Source organism: Dermochelys coriacea, chromosome 8, assembly GCF_009764565.3.
Source record: "Dermochelys coriacea isolate rDerCor1 chromosome 8, rDerCor1.pri.v4, whole genome shotgun sequence".
NCBI lineage: Eukaryota > Metazoa > Chordata > Testudines > Dermochelyidae > Dermochelys > Dermochelys coriacea.
In genome coordinates this window covers 53,350,892-53,371,355 of record NC_050075.1, presented here as the reverse complement: position 1 = coordinate 53,371,355, position 20,464 = coordinate 53,350,892, and the positions used below count along the sequence as shown (strand labels likewise).

General features: G+C 47.0%; 1 protein-coding gene across 2 annotated transcripts in view; it reads right to left on the bottom strand.

Moving 5' to 3' along the window:
- The window catches only part of KIAA1614 (KIAA1614 ortholog), a 42,506-nt gene extending 35,720 nt beyond the window's left edge, over positions 1-6,786 (bottom strand). Inside the window, exons 1-2 of one of the 2 annotated variants that reach the window (XM_038414985.2) lie at positions 6,690-6,786; positions 6,463-6,586 (exon numbers count right to left, since the gene is read on the bottom strand). The gene's annotated coding sequence lies outside the window, so the exon portion shown is untranslated. Of the gene's footprint in view, positions 1-6,462; positions 6,660-6,689 lie in introns of those variants that run through there. The other variant, XM_043491390.1, reaches the window with a different exon arrangement.
- Between the last annotated feature and the right edge of the window lie 13,678 nt (positions 6,787-20,464).

Genomic DNA, 20,464 nt, shown 5'->3' with positions numbered 1-20,464 from the left:
GGAGACGGCCCTGCGCATACCAGGGCACCCAAGCAAACAACATGCTAACCACAGGAACCGCTGGCTATAAAAGGTAAGACATGTTTGGAGGGGCCCACGGTGTCGCCATGGCTACCCACTTGCTTGGCCAGAGGGGAGGGGTGGGAACCCACCCCATTGGCTGCACAGCCCCGGCTAGCTGAGGTGGGAGGGTGGAATTCTACACCCCGTGGAGAGCGGCTCAGTCCCAACTTGGAGGGAAGTTGCGAGGGAGGCTGGAGGGCGGGAAGAAGGAAGGGGGAGAGGAGGGGAGGGGAGGTGGTGGAAGCTTGGCCGCCTTTGGCTGCTAGTCAGGAATGTCCCTTGTTTAGTCTCCATTTTTGGAGTCGACTGGTTAGAATTGAGACCCACGGGCGGGTAAACCGGCCCTGGAAGAGCCGCACGACCTCCCTGGCAAGCGGGGGGAGTTATGTGGGTCTTTCAAAGGGGGGGGAGGGGAGGAAGGCTCTGACTGCACGTTGCTTTATCAATCCCTAGGCCCCCAGAGCCAGTCAATCCTGGACGTTCTTCAAACCATGGATGCAAACCTGGAGGAGCCACATTCTGCTGAGAACTGGACTGAAATTCACCATCTACCTTCGCTCCACCCTCGCCTCCTAGTCCCAGGCCTGGCTGTGTGCACAGCTAGGGCATGTTAGATGTGTATTCACTCTGTCCATGCATGTCACTCACACACCCTGGAAAGCTAGGATGGGTTTGAAAGCCCAATCTTTTAGAGAAGACAGTGGGCTGGGTTCAATTCCTTCCTATAGACTTCACATGTGACCTTGGGCAAGTCACTTAGGCCAAGAATTTCAGAAGTGTCCAGTGATTTTGGGTACCCCAACTTCAGACAACTTAAAAGGGGCCTGATTGTGAGACAGGTCCAGAGCACCCACCTCTGAAAGTCAGGCCCCTTTCCAGGCATCTCAAGTTGGGCACCCAGAAACTGAGGCAATCAAAAATCATTAAGCATTTGGGTCTTAATCTCTCGGTCTCTCAGCCTTCTACCTGTAAATGGGGGGGATAACAATACTGTCTCTCTCCCACCTTGTCTCTTTCTGGTCTCAACAAACTAAGGTCTTTGGGGCATGAACTAGCATTAGCATGAGTCTGCACAGGACATAGCAAGGTGAGGTCCAGATCTCCGTTTTGGCCTCTAGAGGTTATTTCTGAAAATAAATAGTATTATTATAAACATATTATTCTTTCATACATCAAGATTTGAGGAGCAAAACCCAGGGAATCAATGCACAGCATTACCCCCACCGGCCCTTTGTCCTAAGTGACATCAACACACAAGACCTGATTTGTGCTTGGAAATCTGAGGGTGCTTTTATGGTTCCTTGCTGTCAAATACTGACAGCAAAATCACTTGTGATAATTGGGAAGGTGTCGAGGTCTGGGAGACAGTAACCCTTAGCAAGGAAATGATTCCCACTTCATATCAGGCTCCTTACTTAGCTGTATTTTGCCTGTGGGTTTGTGCTGTGCACTGTAAAAGCTAGCACCGCAAGTCCATGGGACCATCATACCAGATGTGACAAGGTGGGAATTTTCTATAATATTTTTATAATGCCTATGTGTGCCTCAGTGTCCCTCTGTACTTTGCATTGCTACCCAGTGGGGGTAAAAGAGTTAAGTCTGCTCTTGGAGCAGTGCAGGAGACATGGTGTTGCCTATCGCCAGGTTTCCGGAGGCAGACTGAGTGGCTCATTAAAAAACTGGCCAAGGCCAAACCATACCAATGGAAAAATCCAAGTGGACAACAGAAACCCCATTGACCAGGATATTGACACCCAGAAATCAACAGCCAAGAGGAAAGCAGTTCCCCCCTCCCCCACTTCTCAGCAGAGGCCAGTTCAAGAACAGAGGACTGAGTAGTGACAGGAAGGAAGGGGAGAGTTAGCCCCCTGGAGAGACATGGCTCTCACCAGGGTCAGACAAAGGGAGAGAGACAGAGACAGAGCCCAGAATGGTCCCCAACCCCAGCAGCTTGGCTAGTGGATTGCTCTGGCTTGGCCATATGGACTATGCTTTACCCTTTAGTGGTCCATGTGACCTAAGGAATTCCAGTGCTGTGTCACAGCTGACTAATAAACCCTGCTATGGTTTGGAAAGGCTGCCAGGTGTCACTGCAAATACCTACTGAGGTGCCCGTGTCTCTGAAGAGTGGCCAACCCTCCAACCAGGAGCCTGTTTCTGTTGGCCTTGCTGGGCCGAGCTCAGGGTGTGAGGCAGGAGTGCCGAAGCCCAGAGGCTCAGTCCTGGAGGCAGTGAGAGCATATGGCCTACCCTGAAGGAAGAATAGGAGCTGTTAGGGTCTGGCAGGCAAAGCCTGTGGATCCATGACACTATAGCAACCTCCTGCTGTGCCTCAGGGATGAGCCAGCCAGGCCAGAGCGTGTGTGGGAGCAGCTCAAACTTCAGACATGTTTCAGGTACAATTGCAGCTGGTGTCATTCCCTGCTGGGCAGGTGCCCGGCCTGCACAGGAGCAGCACAGCTGTTCCCACAAGAGAGGTGCCTTTAGGATCGTTTCCCGTTTCTCTGGCTGACTTATTTCAGATTAAGGAGATCAACAAGCACAACCAAAAGCAGAGAGTCTCCGTGAGTGAGAGAGAGCATGGTCTCTAGCTCCTCTCCGCAACAGGCTGCAGCCACATAGCCTCCCAAGTGGCCAGCTGACAATGCAGAGAACAGTATCCTTGCAAATTTAAAGATGCAGCACATGGAAAACAAAGGCATTGCAGTATGTATGCTACACCTCCCTTTGTAACTCAGCTCTACAACTTCCTTCTCTCTTCACAAACAAAACACCTGCCCACACCGCATGGGCACCTCATTCACAGTCATACCCCTCCTTTTCTTTAGCCCCAGTGACCTGGTTTCTATCACCACCACCTGCAGGTCCAAGAAATCACCCCTAAAAGTGCCTGACCACTAGCAGGAGCGTGTGCATAACGCTGGCTATCGTTCCATCTTGGGCAGTCGCTAACTCCTATTGAATAGAAGGAGCAAACCTCTCCTTGGGTGCCATTTTGGCAGCGGGGAAAATGCCATGTCTACATCATAGGGTATCTCTACATAGCAATTCAAGACCTGTGGCACTGGGTCAGCTGACTTGGGATAATAGGGCACAGGCTGCCAGACTAAAAATAGCAGTGTAGACAAGGCTCAGGCTGGAGCCCAGGCTCTGAGACCCTCCCCAGTCCCCACAAGGAGATTCCTCCAGCCTGAGCCCCACTGGGACTCGCTGCTGTGGGTGTTTTATTGCTGTGTAGACGTTCCCGCATTGTCCTGCTAACTCCCCAGGTGGCTTTTTATTCCCTCTGCCCCTTCTCCCCACTGGAATGCTCATGTCAGTAAAAGGACATGCTGCCTACTGACTAAACCACAAAGTCTCCATGCAATTACACACCCAGAAGCTGTTCAGCAGGACTGGAGACCAGTATAAAAGTGACCCAATCAAGTCAAAGCAAAGAGCAGGGGCACGTTCTGTTCCTCCAGGTGTGAAAAGCTAACAAAGCAAGAATGACGTCATGATGGCCCTTCACCTCCGAGCGTCCTCCAGCATCAGGCCCCAGCACAACTGCACCTAACCTGTTTCCCCTTTTTTCTACTCATGAAAGTAACATGTAGTTTCTCAGTGTCCAATACAAAGTCCACCTCCAGGCACAATTTATTCACATACACCAGTGCAGTAATTCCGCCCAAACCTTGTAATATTAAACAATCCTCCAGTTCCCACAGTAAACATATAAGATACAGCACTTCTTCCATCCCCCTCTTCAGGGACCTCACCTCCTGCTCACCCACCCAACAGTTAATAGCAGCACTTTGTTCCCAGTTCCTTTTACCCCGATCCAGGGCCCTGCTCTCCAGACCTTCCTGCCTGAGAGCGACCCATCTTCCCACCGCCCTTTACTCAGGTCTTCACCCCGAGTGACTCCCTCCTGCAGCCTTCCACTCCTCCAGGCCTCCCTACTTGTGAGTCCTACTCCAGCTCAGGGAAACCCACCCTCCCACAACCACGCTCTCTTGCTTCCAGGCGCAGCTTCCCCTGGCCTAGCTGGGGCCACTTCCCTGAGCCTTCTGCTCAGAAGGGGTCCCTAAGCTTTGGTCAGCTCTTACCAGCAGCCCTGTTCCAGCTCCCATTGAAATTCACCTCTTTTCCCCAAGTCTCCCATAGCTCTCTCCCAAGCAACTCCTGCCCTTCCTCTCTCTCCCCCCTCCTCCAGCAGCAGCTCTCACCTGCCCTTCCTGTGTCCTACTCTTACATTCTGAGAGACTGACTTACCTGTCCCAGTCTCCTTCCCTCTAGCACTCAGGTGCCCTCTCTCAAGCCTAATTGGGGGTCAACTGACTAGTCACAGGTGTATTGGCCTCTTCCCACTTGAGTGGGCTAGTGTTACTCTGGTTATTGGCAATATGTGGGCGGAGGTGGGGAATGATGCAGCCAGCCTGCCCTAGAGCTAGGTTATATTGTTAGCAAAGCCTCAGGGAACCTTAGCCCAGCTCACACTTTGGTCACATGGAATGCAAATATCCCCAGGTGGTTTATAGCAAGAGGCTCATATGCCTCAGAGTGCAACACATAGAAGGTGGGATAGCAGTATTGCCAGCTCCGAAAGTTCAAGCATCAGGAGTCAGGCTTCCCCAGATCCAAAGATTCCAAGAAATAATAAATCTGGGGTTTGTTCTGAGCCTTTGCGGGCTGTGTTTTCAAGTTTTTCTCTGCAATCATGAGGGCTAGAAACTTGTATTAAAAATTACAAAAGCTGAGATTGTCATGTGTCATTGGACTCCAGGAGCTGCAGCTTTAAGGGAAATACCAAATATCATACGAGTTGGCAATACCCAGCTAAGCCAAAGCAAGGGGAGTTTGGGGGCATCTTGGGTTCAGAAACTGGGTGTCTGATTTTGCACTGTCTCAGTTTTCTGTAGGATACTGATGTGCCAATGAGCAAAGAGATGAGGGAGGAAAGACCGTCCTTCCATCCACGTCCTCCGCACTGCTCTGCAGGGAACAGCCTTTAGTTTTGCACACTGGGCTTCCCGAGCTAATGCCGCATCTTCAAATTGTGCAAGAGGAAAAGTTACTGGGCCCTTCTCCAAGCATACCAGTTGGCCCCGACAGAATGAGGCCAGCATGCCCATCTCTCAGCAGAGGCAGCAGCAGCCAGTGCTAGAACTGAGTGGAGTTCAATGAAGAATCAGCCTTGTTCTGTGCTTTCATTTAAAGGATTTACTGAGGGGGAGAAAGAACTGGAAATATTGACGCTGACAGGATGGAAGCTGTTTTCTAGGATCATCTTCCTCATTCTTGCATACCCAGATCCCAGAATGCAGCCTACTGTGGTGTTGTGAACACAGGAGCTCCAAGCCATGCTGGCACACAAGAAATGCACATACACAGTGACAGCTGTTTTCCTTCACAAGGTCTTGCTTCCTGGTATTTGTGTTCAGAGCTGTGGATCATCTGCCTATCAGGAAGAATTCACACTTGGGTTGATAGACCCAAATCCTGCCTTGATTTCAGGGAAATAAGAGTGACCCTCCTAGTAAAACAGCTTTTGATTTACTTTCATTACTCCTCAAGTGCAGCTCCTAAAGTGCGGTTCCTACTAAGGGAGTGAAATTTGTTTCTCTGGGAAACTTGGATGCAGGACGCACAGGGGAAGAACTGCCATCATGGACTACAGAGCACCAAAGGTAATTGCAACAAGCACCCAAAAAGTTAACTGCTCCCTATTTCTGGAAAGGGAATTTGCAAGACCAAGGTAACCCAGTCAGGACAATCACATTAAACAGCCAAAAAACAGTGGCTAACAGTTACAGTACAAAGAAAAGGAGTACTTGTGGCACCTTAGAGACTAACAAATTTATTAGAGCATAAGCTTTCGTGAGCTACAGCTCACTTCATCGGATGCATTGAAGTGAGCTGTAGCTCACGAAAGCTTATGCTCTAATAAATTTGTTAGTCTCTAAGGTGCCACAAGTACTCCTTTTCTTTTTGCGAATACAGACTAACACGGCTGCTACTCTGAAACCTGTCAGTTACAGTACAGAAAGAGACCTATCAATGGGACGCTGAAATTCATCTTCCCCTTTCTTAATAAGAGACCCCAACATCCAGATGTGCCTGGCTGACTCGCACCAAGGTTTAGCTGAAGCTCCTCCCACCCCTAAAGGGCCCCAGGTCAGGAAATGCCTGGCCAGCTCACTCTCACCAGGCTGCATATCCCTGCCTTACAGAAGCAGTCTGAAGACAGATGGCTGTTTTCCTGAAGAGCAGGAGTCTGGTACAGTGCCTGGGATCAGTGGCACTAGAGAGACTGTGGCCGAGAACAAGAGCAGAGGGGTAAAGCCGGCACTTATATCCATGCAGGACATATGTACCCTAGAGACACCCCCTCCCCCCACAAGCCCAGCCATGTGTTACCTTTTCAGGCAGTCGCAGTGGCGTGTCACACACTCTTCCCATTGCACATCACACCAGCAGGGCACTTGGGCTTGAAGTACCTTAGTTCATCAGTCTCCCCTTTATAACATGTGGCACTTGGCTCCTAAGAACAGAGGCAAAAGAGAACAGGAACAGCTCCAACAGGCCTGGGGCAGCCCCAATAGGTTTCAAAGTATCAATGTGCTTTAATTAAGTGTGATTCTTACCTGAATGCTTTTAGGCAGCCATCCCAGTCCAAACCAGTTACCACCTTACTGACTGTGCTCGGGGATGAATGGGGAGAGCGGAGCGGGGGTCGGGGGGTGGGTTGGTAGGCTGGCCTCTCTGAGTGAAATGGAAGCCAGCCCTGGTTCTGCCTCACTCCTTTCCTGCTGCAGCTATGCAGGGCAGCTGCTCTCAGACTGCTGGTTTAAACTGCAGCTTTTGATATTCATGACTGGTTTCATAATCCCGATCGAAAGGAAATGACCAGGATTACAGAATTGTTTTAATCCCCCCCACCACCCCATACACAGCTACAGCTGTCAGCGCGAGTCGCAGAAATCAGTTTTATCTCCTTAAAACGGCTCCAACTGTCAGCTCCTTCTGAGCAGCCCCTGGGAGCCAGCGAAGGGGCCAGCTCCCAGCTCTCATTCCTTGCAGACGCGAAACATTTCCATTTCTATGGCTCGCCCAGTCTCATCACGCTGGAGAAAAGACCAAGGTTAGATTTCTCAGCATAGTCTGGAGTTGTTCTCTTCTGGACTGAGAATACACTGATAGGGCCAATGGGGATTATTACTGCGCTCCAAGTAAACTCCCCATGAGGGAGTCTCAGTCAGCATTGACTGGACAGTAATGCATTGTTTAGGAGCCGTTTCTCCTTAGCATTGCTCACCATCGCGACCAACAGCAACAGCCATAAGGTTGCTGGTATCTTAACCACTGGGTCATCCAAAGCTGTGGTGGGCCCAGTTGGACAACATTGATTAAAATACTGGTATCCATTCTGTGCTGTTGTTTCTATGCTGTAACAGGTAGGACTGGAGAAAAAGACCCAGGTTTTAGGAGGGTCCTAGATTAGCAAGGGACCAGAGGCTCAGGAACTTAAGTGTGGGACTGGCTACCTAGAGGCAAAGAGCAGAGCCTCACGTTACTGATCTATGCTTCTTTTACAGCTGCTCCTGCTTCCCGCTTCCCTTGCTGCTGAGGACACTGTTCCTGCTGTCAAACCCGCGCAGGGTTCGTTACCATGGGAAATGTGGAAAAGCACCACGTTGGCAAAGTTCAGTTGTGATGGAGGCTGAACTCCCTTCTGCCCCGGCCAGCAGTTGGTGTCAGTGGGTCAGGACCTGAAACAGTTTCCCTGCACATTTGCTCGCTGCCTGCCTGGTTAACGTTCTGTCTGACACCCCGGGCCTGCGCTGATTCCTGCAGAGGAGTCATTCCCTTTTAGGAAGGAGCCCTGAGAAACAGTCACCTTGGATGAGAACATGGATTCTAGCACCAAAGACCCCAAATGTCAATCAGCTGCTACAGCGGCCAAGCTGCACAAGTGCCACCTTCACCCAGGCGCTGGGAGTGGAGCTTCACCAGAATGCTTGGCCCCAGGACCCGCAGAAAGCTGTATGTCACATATGGAGTTGGCCAATCAAAACACACCTTTAAGCGCCCAGAGGTCAATTGTCAATAGCTACAAAGAGGAGAAACGGATTTTGCAGAATGATCTGAACAGGAGTGAACATCAGGGTAGCTCTTCTCATCCTCAAAATCCTCCTTGCCTGGCCACTGGGACTCTACAATCTGCACATCACCCTCCTGGCGTCTCCTTCTGACGCTTCATCCTCATCACATTACCTTTGTTCCTCATTCAGACAGGAATTGTTCTGGGGAAGTTCTCTGGCCTGTGAGATGCAGGAGGTCAGACCGGAGGATCACAATAGTCCCTTCCATCCTTAGAATCTATGATTTGGCAACATTGAATAACTCATTCTGGTGCACGAGTACATGAGAGAACAGGATTTCTCTGTCCCTCTGATAACACAGAGCTGACCAAACAGCAAGAAAGTCAGAAAGGATTTAAGCAAGAGGGCAGGCTGAACTTGCAATGCAGTATAAGGAGGGGTTACATTTTGGAGGGAAGATTTCAGAGTAGCAGCCGGTTAGTCTGTATTCGCAAAAAGAAAAGGAGTACTTGTGGAACCTTAGAGACTAACAAATTTATTAGAGCATAAGCTTTCATGAGCTACAGCTCACTTCAGTGCATCCGATGAAGTGAGCTGTAGCTCACGAAAGCTTATGCTCTAATAAATTTGTTAGTCTCTAAGGTGCCACAAGTACTGCTTTTCATTTTGGAGGGAAGGAGGTGACCGGGCTGACCAGGTCATGCTAGTGTGTATTCAGGTGAATTCAACTGCATATTAGATCAAAGCAACTGTAAATATATAAATGTTTTGTATGTTTAAACTTCATAAAACTAATGGAAGTTTACTTATTGTTTTTAACTTATCTATTCCTGTCATAATGTAATAGCAAACATTTACATGGCAAATACCCTTGCAACTAACAGGTTTCAGAGTAGCAGCCGTGTTAGTCTGTATTCGCAAAAAGAAAAGCAGTACTTGTGGCACTAAATTTGTTAGTCTCTAAGGTGCCACAAGTACTGCTTTTCTCCTTGCAACTAAATTACCCCTCAAAGAAATCTTGTGAAATGCTAACAAAGAAAATGCTAATTTCACAGCAGGTGGCCACTATGTGTATGGCTGGAGGTCAAAAGTACCTTCCTCACTTGCTGTCATTAAAGGAAAAACCCACATGGGGAGAGAGACAGTCAACTTGTCTTCTGTGAGAAGAAGATATAAATATGGATTCAAAGAAAGATCTTTTATCTCTGGACTGTTTGAATTCTAACAGGGCAGAATAACAAAGAGAAGACAGAGATCCACAGAATTATTCTGGGCAGCCCTGGAAAAGACTTCTGGGAAACTGGCAGTCTATTACATCACTGCCACCATTTGGAGTTACAAACTGTGATTTATCTGTAGATATATTTTTCCTGATTTAACCTTTCAATAACTCTCATTCTCTTTTCTTAGATAATAACCCTATAGTTCGTTTACTATGGAATTGGCTGCCAGCATTGTCTTTGGCGTAAGGTCTGGAGTACCAATTGATCTGGAGTGAGTGACTGGTCTCTTGGGACTGGGAGTAACCTGATGTGACGTGATTTTAGGTTTAAATAACCTTTTATCACAAAGTTCAGTTTGTCTGGGTGACAAGACAGACTGGAGACGCTAAGGGGACTGTCTGTGACTCCAGGGTAAGACTGGGTATAGTGATCCAGGAGTTCACATTTGTTACTGGCTTGGTGAAATCTAATTACAGAACATACCACCAGCTTAGGGTGTCTGCCCTGAGATAGGCACTCCTAGTTGTGAGCCACTCCAGACAGTGTGAGAGGGTATTGGACTGTAGACTACGTATGTAGTTTTGCAGACCTTATTGTGTATATGCAGAGAGGTCAATATTGAAAGTTGGGGCTCAGCTCTTTTGTATATTGGTTCTAACATGGTTTGCATCTAACCCACAACACCTGGGGTAAAGGTGCCCCTTGCAAGCAGTTCATAATCTAGCCCCCAGGCTTTGGTTAACACCTTACAGTTACGCAATATTATGCTGCTTAGCAGTCTGGCATTGTCTTATTCCTGTACTTTCCCTTTGACTTCAGGTCCAGGAGAATGCCCACCACCCAGCTGCAGCAGAAACCTGCATGCTGTCTATCCTTTATCACTTCTCAGAAAGCCAGTCGGCTGCGGCAAGGCCAATGCCTCCTCCTGCCAGGACAGAGGCCCAGCCAGGGAGCTTCTCTGGTATGCTGTCAGCAAGTCGTCAACTGACCTTGCATCAATGCTCCACCTGCCGACCAAATGGTCTGGCATCTCCCAAATCCTGACTACCGCCCCCCATTGCACCCGTGGGGCCCCTCTCACTCAGCCCTCCTAGACTTCACGTTTGAGGTCAGAGGTCAAGCCTTTACCCAAAGCAATAATCAGACACTACTTAGCACTCACCATTGATTCCAACAGCTGAGGATAAAGGCTGGCCATAATTTAGTTCACTGCTTCAATACCAAGGTGATAGGAACCTTTTGCAAAGGAAAGCGTGACTGCCATTCCCATAACACGGCACCATAGAGGAAGAGGCAAAGAGTCACTTCCTGCTAATTCTGAACAAGAATAAAGGAAAATGCTGATTATCCATAAAGTTGCAGAGCTTCCACTAGAACCTTCCCCAACTTCTCCTGCATGGCTCCTGCATTGGAGTTACAGAAAGAGGAGACATCCTCAAACACTCCTCTCTAAAGCAGTACAGGGCAACAGGGGGACACCTTCCTTGGCACCGTAGCCAGAGGCACGCCGCTGGAGAAGAGCAGAAGTCAGCCTCAAGAGTCGAGTCAAATCGAGGACAAGCAGTGAAAGCCTCTTGGGGCTGCTGTTTGCTCAGTGGCTCTTTCGGGAAGCAAGAGCCTCGCTTAGTTTTCTGCTGTGCCGCAGTCAGTTAGTGGCGGGGAGAAGTCAGTGGAGTTCGCAAAGGTCCTGATGGCACTGGGCACTGGATGGAGACAAACACAGTTACCTCTCCTTCCATTCATCATGCAAGAGGCTTCAATTGTTCTTGAGCCTTTGGACCGAGAGGACTTAGGGATTCTTAATAAGGCTTATCCATAGGTCAGCCACACTGCCTCCCATTCCCTTTCCTCCTAATCACCATGCTGACCTGGAGGGACCCACTGAGTCCTGGAATGAGGAGGAATTTGTTCTTGGGTTTCCTGGCTGTAATTCTGTTTCCAGCACAAAACCTTGTCCTTGCCCCCTGGGGAATTCATTCCCTAAGCTAGCTCTTTGCCTCTCCCAAGCACAGTACTTGATTCTAGCCACGGGGGACCCGATGCTAACTAACTGAGCTGAATCATTCCAGACCTGCGTTTGAGCTCTAAAATCTAAGCACAAGCTCTTTGTTAAGAGAGCTGACCCTTGGTCCCAAGAACAGAGAACCTTGGCTTTTGACTTTAAAAGCAAAACAAAACACAAAGTCTCTTGCCTTTTTCCTTGCAAAGATAGCCCTGAAAGCACATACTAATGTGAACCAGTTGCTGAGGCCAAAGGGAATATACATCTGGGCTCCCTTTCTGCAGCAAGAGGAAAAGGGGGACCAAGCAATTCCTCCCCCAGTCACATGCTTTATGTAAAAGGACTGATTTCTGTTCAGAGTGTATCTGGAAGAATCGTCTCACTGACCATTTCCAAAGCCCTTCGCCCATGCCTATGCATAATGGTGCATTACTCATGTGCCAAAGGCATGATTCCCGGTGGGTAAGTCATTGTCCAATACAGTATGGCCGACCTCAAGAGATGAAAAAATCATGAGTCAGACCCCTAACATCAAGAGATTTAAAAAAAAAAAGACTATTGTGATTTTTAGACTGTTGACTTTTGAACTCCCTCTGCCCATCCCCAGTGCACGCAGGTTCACGTATGTATGTGTGAACAGCAGAACCCTGTTTATTTGATGTAATCAGGACCCGGCCAAATCAAATCATCAAAAATTTGGATAATCCAGAGAATGGGAAAGTGTGAAGCTGCCACGCCGTCTAATGGCCACAGGAGAGCTCGCCCACTTCTGGACCGGTGTGTGCTGGTTGTTCGGTTAATACGGAGAGCTGGATAAATGGGGTTCTATTGTATGTTTGTGCATTGTTTAGTGTTGCCCGCTTGCCTAAACTTATTAAGAAAGGCAATTCTGGCCCTGCTGCAGGAGCATTCACCCTACATCTATCTGTCCCCTGCTCAGCAATTAACCCTGCCCCTATCAGATCAGCACCCTTCACCCCCAGCGTCCATCAGTTTACTCTTCCAGCCCCTAACTCCTCAGAGGCCCCATCCAGTCATGGCTGCTCATGGGAGAGGAGGGGGAGAAGTAGCAGGGCCGCCCTGAGCTGCCTGGTAATTTAGCTTCGGGTTGCCATGGGGATGGGGAGAAAGCTCTGCCTGCAGCCACTCTGTCTATTCTGCCCCAGGAGGCAGAAAATGAGGCAGGCAGCCCCATTTGCTCACGTTCGCTAGCGGGCTGGAGCTTCTCACATCATGGCTGGGCTGGCGCCAGCCTCTGTCAAAACCCCGTCACTCAGGAAAAGAATCACGAGGACTGGCAGCTGCGAACAAGATGGAGAGCGGCTCGCGGGAGTCCTTGCTGCCACCAGAGTCTCTCAGACCCCAAGACGTCAGATGCCTTTGACAGGTGATGAAATGGTGTTAGCCTGAGTCTTCAGAGGGTTTCCCTCTTCTTACTAATGTGACCTCTGTCTTGCTGAGCTTCAGCTAGGCACTAGGATAATGGGGAAACACACTCTTAGCCCCAGATGCGATTGACGGGCAGCTGCAGCTTGAGCTCTCTTTGGTGGCTGTGGGTATCTGGTTATTCTCTCTGCAGATACAGAAGGATGTTCCCAGCATTTGTTTCTCCTCAGCCACTGAGGGACTGTGTGAGGACAGAGGCACCTGCTGACTCCTTTCACCAGTGAGGCAGGCGTGTCAGCACACTGGACTGGGAAGGGGGGTTGGCTTTCCTGGCCAGGGTCAGGGCTGCACACTAGCAGAGACAGTCACCAAGGAAAGTAAGTAGGCTGACAATTGGATGACTTTTTGGAGGGGGGAGGCTTGGAGGGTGGGGGAAGGAAATCACACATGGACAGTTTTGGGGCTGTGGGCTCAAAAGCCCCCCCATTCCTACTCTGCCCATGAGGCACAGGGGGAGGGAATGGCAGCACCAGCATGTGGAGGGGATTTAGCTCTTTAAGGACTATCCCCAACAGCAACAGAGATTCCCCTGAGCAGCTGGAGCTGCTCCCTTGCTGCTCGGCCTGTGAGGAGGGGAGGAAAGACGAGGAGGGGAGGAAAAACTGAAGCACAAAGATGTGGGGAAACCCTGGGGAAGGAGGACAGCAGAAGAAACGGCTGCAGCAGGGGCAAGGAGAAAACCAAGAGGATGAAGAGGGGGAAGGTGAAAGGGGCAGAGAAGCCACTGGGGAGAGGCTGTGTCAGGAGAAGCAGTGTTAGTAAAGGGGTAATTTTTCTAACCAGCCGGCAGGCTGGAGATGCTAATGGCTTTCATGCACAGTGTGGTGCAGTCTGCATTTGCTTCAGGGCTCCTCTCAATTTCACCTTTCTTAGAAGTGCAGGAGTCCCCTGGCCGTTGGAGGCTTCATGGTCCCACTGCAGCCCCATGGCTGATTTGGAAAATTGTCTGTGGCACAAATGTTTAGTGTTGACAACTCTGCAGTACTGTATTTCCAGAGACAAACCCCGGGAGCTACAGCTCATTACACTTCATAAGGAAAAAGCTTGGACATTATGTTAAAGGAGAGGACATGGAGGATTAAATAACCGCATGGATGCAGGTAGGGAAGGTTGTTTAATTAGCCATCTGAAAGGCTGATGTAATATACAAGGGCGAGTCAGTGACTGGAGAATATCAAAGCATAGGCAAGATTCCACATCCTGAACAGATGAAAATATAATGAAAATGGGGTGTAGATAGAAAACTAAGAGCCATTTTCCAAGAGGAAAGGAATGGGTTATCAACAGGGTCAATTCTAGGCTCTCTGTTCATTCTCTCTCTTATCCGGAAGTGATGAAAGAGGTCTTGTTATTTACTTTTCTCCAGTTTTAGGAAAATCTAGTGGGGCTCTGCTGGAATCGCTACTAGGCCCTATGCTATTCAACATGCTCATCAGCGACCTGAAGTAAACAATCACTGAAGATAAAATGTGTGGATGACAACGATTGGTGGAGTGGTAAATAATGATGAAGACAGGGCAGCCATACAGAGTGATGTGGATTGCTTGGGTAAGCTGGGTCCATTCAAACAAAATGCATTTTAATATGGCCAAATGCAAAGTTAGGAACAAGGAACGCAGGGGCCATACTTACAGAATGTGGGACTGTATTCGAGAAGCAATGACTGAAAAGGAGCACAAGCAACTCAACATGAGCTCCCAATGTGATGCTGTGGCAAAAAGGGCTAATGTGATCCTTGGATGTATAGACTGGAGTAGTGAAGACGACTTGACTAGTGTCTAAGCACCTTCACGGAGGGAACATAACAGATACCAAAGGGCCCTTTAATCTAACTGAGCACAGCAAGAACCAAGGGCTGGAAACTGAAGCCACACAAATTCAAATTAGAAATAAGGCACCAATTTGTAAACAATGAGGGTGATTAACCATTGGAACCAACTACCAAGGTAAATAGCATATTCTCCATTTCTTGGAGTCTTCAGATCAGAACTGGACACTTCTGGAAGACATGATTTAACCCAACACAAGTTATGCTTTACTCAAACCACAAATTATTGGATTAAACTGGGTGAAATTTCATAGCCTGCAATATACAGGAGGTCAGACTAGATGATCTAATGGTCCCCTCCAGTCAAACTCTGAGTCTGTGAAATATTTTATCTTGGACAAGTTTAACCTGGGTAAAAATTCAAAACCTGTGATGAAGTCCTGCCCCATTTGAAGTCAATGGCAAAACTCCCATTGATTTCACTGGGACCAAAAGTCAATAAGGCAAGTCAGTCACAGAACTACTTTTTGCAAAGAGTAATGGTCATGCAGAATAAGCTACCAGAGAAAACAACTGAAGCAAAATAAGCTTACGTTAAATTAAAGAAAGATACCTGGATTTGTTTCTGGAAAAAAGATTGATTGAGGAATATGATAGGAGGGGATTATAAACCAGTGTTGGACCAGATGGCCTTTTTCTCTTAAAATGGCTTGCGGTCTAATATTATCCTGTCCGCCCACTCAATGACTTATCTTTGTTTCTGTGGCTCTGATCTGTGACTGATTAGTCATGGGCAAGCCTCCCAAGTTTATTTCAGATAGACACCCAAAACTTAAGCTTCCATCTTTGGTCTGGAAGTCTGTTGGGATGTGTTTCTCATGAGGTTCTCCATCCCAGTTTCAGTTAGGCTAAAAATACCACAAGAACACTGGTATTGCAGGTATATGGTACTTCATTTCTTCTGCCTGAAACCAGAAAGTGCAGAAGTAGGCAAGTATTTAGAACAAAGGAGCAAACTTTCAGTTCTTTCATATCATCAGGTTTGGGTTCTGTTAGGCTTTTAGTCACACAGGTCCTATTCAGTTCTTGTTTCAGTTTGAACCAGTTCATCTACCCCAGTGACCAAGTCCCCTTTACTTTTAGCAAATATCATGAGTGGAAGATTTCCACAAGCTGCTTCCTCTTCTTATGACAAATGCATCTTATTGCTCAGCTTCCAATTTAGGACTGTCTGCTCCTTGGTGTAGGGCTCGTCTGTCTAAAACGCACCATGCATACCACATCACCATAGAACTAATAAGACAATGTTTAGCAAATAGACCCAACTATATTTTCATTCTATTTTGGTCAAACTTTTTTCTTTTTAAAACCAATTTCCTACAACATGTGGCAGAATGTGGTTACGCATTCCAGGAAATCTGGAAAAGTACTTCTCCCTAACATCTGGGCCAAACCATCCCTTCTATAGCTTCCAACTATTACACTAATCGTATGAAGCAGAATTAATTACCAAGATCCTGGCCCTTTACAGAACATAGAAATATAGAGCTGGAAAAGACCTTGAGAGGGCATCTGGTCCTGCCACCGCTGCTGAGGTAGGACCAAGTAAACCTAGACCAAAGGTTCTCAAACTGTAGTCTGTGGACCACCAGTGGTCCGTGAGCTCCATTCAGGGTGTCCTTGGATAGTTCCCTCTAAGGTGCATGCCTGGGCGGCTGCACACAAGACAATGAAGGGTCACCCACCTAATTAGCTCCACTAATTAGGTGACTGGACCCTGGAGAAGATGCACATGTAAGGTGAGGTGGTGGCCTTGGGGGAAATAGGGGGTAAGTGGGAGGGGGCAGTGGGGTGAGAAGACGGGTGAGGGGAATTTGAGATGTGCAGGGCTGCGGTCGCCAGAGAAAGACTTTTCCCAGCTCCAGGACTGCGGCTGCTGGGGAGAGATGGCCCCCCTTCCCAGCCTCAGCTCTGTGGCTGCTGTGGCAGGGGACAGACCCGCCCCCGTCCTTCCCAGCCCCAGTTCTGGACTGCTGCGGTGGGGGAGAGAGGGCACATCCTTTGCATTAGAAAGGTAAAACTACTGATGTTAAAATATGAGTTGTGTGCTTTTATTTGTAGATTAAAAACACGTTAATTATTACTAAGGTTTTCTTATATAGTGCTTTTATCCAAAGCGCTTTACAATAGTTAGCTAACAGTACAAACAACATTTGGAAAGATCATTAAGTGGTCTGCCGAGACCCTTTTCAAGTGGTCCATGAAAAAAAGTTTCAGAACCACTGATCTAGACCATCCTGGAGAGATGTTTGTCTAACTGGTTCTTAAAAATCTTCAATGACTAAGATTCCACAAACTCCCTTGGAAGTCTATTCCAGTTCTTCACGATCCTTGTAGTTAGAAAGTTTTCCCTAATATATACCTTAAATCTCCTTTGCTGCAGATTAAGCCTATTACTTTTTGTCCTATCTTCAGTGGACATGCAGAACAATTAACCATCCTCCTCCTTAGAACAGCCCTTACCATATTTGAAGAATTATCAGGTCCCTCTCAGTCTTCTTTTCTTAAGACTAAACATGGCCAGTTCTTTAAGTTTTCCCCCATAGGTCAGATTTTCAAAACTGTTTATCATTTTTGTTGTTCTCCTCTGGACTCTCTCTAATTTATTCACACTTTTCTTAAAGTGTGGCACCCAGAACTGGACACAGGACTCCAGCTGAGTCCTGACCAGCCTGAGTAGAGCAGGTTGGTTACATCCTGTGTCTTACATACAACACTTCTGTTAATACGCCCGAAAACGACAGTCGCCTTTTTCACAATTGCATCACATTGACTCATTCCATTTGTGATCCACCATAATCACTAGATCCTTTTCAGCAGTATTACCACCTAACCAGTTATTCCCCATTTTGTAGCCATGCATTTTATTTTTCCTGGTCTTTATTGAATTTTATCTTGTTGATTTCAGATCAGCTCTCCAATTTATCAAGGTTGTTTTGAATTTTAAGCCTGTTTTCCAAAGTGCTAGCAGCCCCTCCCAGCTTGGGATCATCTGTAAATTCCATAAGCATACTTTCCACTCCATTATTCAAGTCATTAATGAAAATAGTGACTAGTACCAGACCCAGAACAGACCACTGCGCGACTCCACTAGACACGTCTGCCCAGTTTGACAGCAAACTATTGATAATTATTCTTTGAGTATGGTCTTTCAAGCAATTTTGCACCTATCTTAAAGTAATTTAAGCTAAACCACATTTCCCTAGTTTGCTTATGAGAATATCATGTGGGACTGTCAGAAGCCTTACTAAAAATCAAGAAATATCGCATCTACAGCTTCCCCCCATCTATTAAGTTAGTAACCCTGTCAAAGAAAGAAATTAAGATGGATTTGTCAAGAACATATCATGCCAACTGATGTTGGCTATTACTTGTAATCCTTTTATAGTCTAGGTGCTTACAAATTGCTTGCTTAATTTGTTCCAGTATCTTTCCAGGTATCGAAGCGAGGCTGGCTGAGTGGTCTCTAGTTCCATGGATTCTCTTTGTTCTCCTTTTTAAAGATAGGTACTACATATTTGCCCTTCTCCAGTCCTCTGGGACCTCATCCATTCTCCATGAATTCTCAAATATAATTGCTAACAATTCTGAGATTGCTGCAGTGTTACTTACATACCTTAAGGTGAATTTCAGCAGGTCCTGATGACTTGATTGCATCTAATTTCTCTAAATATTCTTTAAGCTGTTATTTCCATATTTTGGCTTGCGTTCCTTCCCCCTGTTGTTAATATTAATTGTCTTGCTCCTAATGTACTTAATAGAACTTCTTCTTGTACAAAAGAATACCACAAGCATGTAGGGACAAAATCAAAGTCTAGGTGTAACTCATTTTGCGCCATAGACTTTGACTTAAGTATATATTTTCTTGTTGCAGCAACTAACACTGATCACTTTTCTCCCCTCTGCTAAAATAAGCAGAAATTCTTCCTACATTTCAGACCTTAATCCCTAATTAAGCAACCTAGCAAAAAATCTAATACTTAGTTGGAACTGGGCACTGTGATGACTATCTTCATATTTCTCTCCACCTTCCCTATTCAAAGTACATTTCTTCATGGCTTATTCCACTGTTATAGGGCATCCTGCCCTGTAACACCCCCTGCTGGCAAATTTTGCAGGTATTCCCTGCCTCAATTTATTCCCCTCACCAGGGTTTCCTGTCTGTCCCAGGGAGCCACATGGCTCAGCCCTCTAGCTGGGTCAAAGTTCACCCTACTTCCAGGGTAACAAATCTCCAAACAAAATGTTCTTCTGCCCTGCTTGGGCTTCTCTTCAGCCCACCCTCCAGGCTGAGGTCCCAGTCCCTTCTGGCTTACCATTAAGTCTCTCTGGCTGTTGGAGAGACCTTTATTCCGAGGCTGAAGTCGTCCTTAGAGTCCCTGTCACAGTCTTAGCCCCTCTCGGCTACCTTTCTATTTTCCCTACTCTAGGGTAGAGCACTGACTCCCAGGCTACATCCCTGGAGTCCTTCCAGACCCTACTTCAGGGCCTTCCACAAAAGCCCAACTTGTTCCCTGTGGTTCCTCTTCAAAACTGAGTTTCTTAGCCCTTTTATGAGGCTGATTAAACAAGGTTGGCTTGCCCCAGACCTCCTGGCCCTTAAAGTGTAACCACCCTGTTACTAACTTGCATCCATTTTATGATAATTTTGTTGTTTCTCCCTACATGCATCCTTCGGGGCTTTTCACTCTGATGATTATCCAAGAATCCACTGTTTCCATTGACACACAATCACCACCTAACAGGCTCTGGATGAGATACAAGCCAGGTGGCATTGGTTTGTTGTTATACTCTATCCTTAAGATAGACAAAAAACATTGTCACTAACTGGACCATTAAAATATAAATTGCACATACTTTAATGTCTGTTGGAAGATACAAGACATTTGACCATGTATCCTTCTCTAGAGTGGCAGAACTACTGTGATCCATAGTTTTCTGATCCTTAGAATGCAGAGGGTAACGATCTGCCACAGGTTCTGTACAGAAGAGTGTGTGCAGGGTGTGTGTACAATTACTGACAGGTGCACAGGACACCTACACAATGTCAATTTATTGTTCAGGATGCACTTTTTGCCTAGGATAGTGCCAGGCACTTCTTCAGTAAGAACTGACCTGTTACAGAAAATGACTGTTAGCAACAGATCTCCTTGAAGTGGTGCAGAAAACAGCTTAATTGTAGCTGGTTACCAGGGTAGCTGATTTCAGAAGTATTATGGAAAGCATTCTTGAGACTGGGCAGATAAGCCTCTGTATTGGTGTAAGGCTCAAATTAAACTGGCCCTTTATATCCATATGACTTGCGATTCCTCTTTCTCCTTTTTCCTTCATGAAGGGGCAGACTTTCACACCCACAAAGCTTGTAGCCACAGGTCTTCTGATCTGTGGGACCTTTTAAATGTCGATGTGATCTTATTTGATTATTTTCAAACATTTCTAGCCATTTCTGTTGCCTTCAAAATGTAAAGCACAGGAGTTGTAAATGTTAGTGTTTGTTTTTTGTTTGTTTTTTTTAAAGTCACAAGATATTCACAGTCCCCCATACAGCTACTCAGGACCAACATTTGCAGCCTGCAAATCTTTAGCTTCAGACCTCCTTTTCTCTTTAAAGAGACCCCAATAAACAAACTAGCCATCCTTCCAGAAACCCAACGCCATCACAGTTTTGCTTATAAGTCTACTGGTGAGTTAAGCAAGTAATGGCAGTGTCAATGTTCAGAAATAAAAAGGTCATCAGCCCAGAGAGGAAAAAGGATACACACACACACACACACACACACACACAAACACACACACCAGTGACAAAGGAGCGAGCCAA